Source organism: Zalophus californianus, chromosome 6, assembly GCF_009762305.2.
Source record: "Zalophus californianus isolate mZalCal1 chromosome 6, mZalCal1.pri.v2, whole genome shotgun sequence".
In the NCBI taxonomy this organism is placed as follows: domain Eukaryota; kingdom Metazoa; phylum Chordata; class Mammalia; order Carnivora; family Otariidae; genus Zalophus; species Zalophus californianus.
In genome coordinates, this window is record NC_045600.1 from 94,718,211 (window position 1) to 94,719,364 (window position 1,154).

General features: G+C 56.9%; 1 protein-coding gene across 2 annotated transcripts in view; it reads right to left on the reverse strand.

Moving 5' to 3' along the window:
* WDR72 (WD repeat domain 72) overlaps window positions 1-1,036 on the reverse strand; it is a 219,275-nt gene extending 218,239 nt beyond the window's left edge. The window contains exon 1 of one of the 2 annotated variants that reach the window (XM_027572311.2): window positions 972-1,036. The gene's annotated coding sequence lies outside the window, so the exon portion shown is untranslated. Of the gene's footprint in view, window positions 1-824; window positions 946-971 lie in introns of those variants that run through there. The other variant, XM_027572313.2, reaches the window with a different exon arrangement.
* Window positions 1,037-1,154: the final 118 nt, after the last annotated feature.

Genomic DNA, 1,154 nt, shown 5'->3' on the forward strand with positions numbered 1-1,154 from the left:
AGAGGATGAAAGAACAAGTTTCTAACCCTTTCTTCAGGTAAAAATATTCCTAACAGGTGACCTAGTCCCCAAAAGGTGACCTTGAACTCATTTAGAATAAAACGGGGAGGGGAAGGCCACGCTGCTGTACAACAGTGTTCTGTTTGCATTTAGGTAACTTTAGAAATGCACACAAAAATGCTGTAATGAACGAGGAGGACGGAACGAGGAAGCACCCGTCCCTAAAGGGAGTATTCCTACTACTTCAAATTTTCCAGATTTTTGTCAGGGCAGATATCTCCCCCCCGCCCCCCAGCCCCGTGCCCCTTTATTTTCCTGCCCCTTGTTCAGCTCTACAAGTGGCAATCTTGCACCTGCAGTCTTTCTTACTGGCTCAGCCTTAGGTGCACCTCAAGGAAGTTTTCGCCAGATCCCCCGCTCCCCACAGCGTCCAAGGGGTCTTTCCGGCGCTGGCCCGCGTCCACAGGCTTTTCCCAGACACTAGGCTAGTTTTCTTAAATTGCTCCAACCAACTCCTGTTCCATAGAAGTCCGACTTCCGAGTCGCAAGAAACTCTTCTCAGTGATGAATGGTGGGCCCCTACAGGTCTCTGGGAGCAGACGTCTCTCTCCCAGGACCACTTGTAAGAAGCCCTCACCAACCTACACACACACACACACACACACACACACACACACACACACATCCGAAAGGACCAATTTGACAGATGCGTGGCTTCGGTCACTACTGATGCGCCATCTGGACAAAAGTTTGAACAGAGAATTTTCCACGTGCAAGAACTTGGAGCAAAAGAAGAGGTTTCAGTAACTACTACGCGCGCTCACCTTTTTTCCCAGCCCCTCAGGATCCAAGCTCAGGTCGCGCGTACTCTTAGGGCGGGAAGCCTAGCGGCAGCACAACCCCACAACAATCACAGACCCACCGCCTAGGACAGGGGAGCCTGAGCCGAGACCAGGGGACGCCCAACCTACCCGAACCGCCGGGTGGCGAAGCCGCAGGTGTCACGACAGCCAGGGAGCCCAGACGCGAAACAGCGGGGCGGCCCTTGGGGACTGCCCGGCCCCGCCCCGGCCCCGCCCCGGCCCCGCCCCGACCCCGCCCCGGCCCCGCCCCCAGCCCGGGCCCTCGGCCCCGCTCCCGCCGGGCCCCGGCTC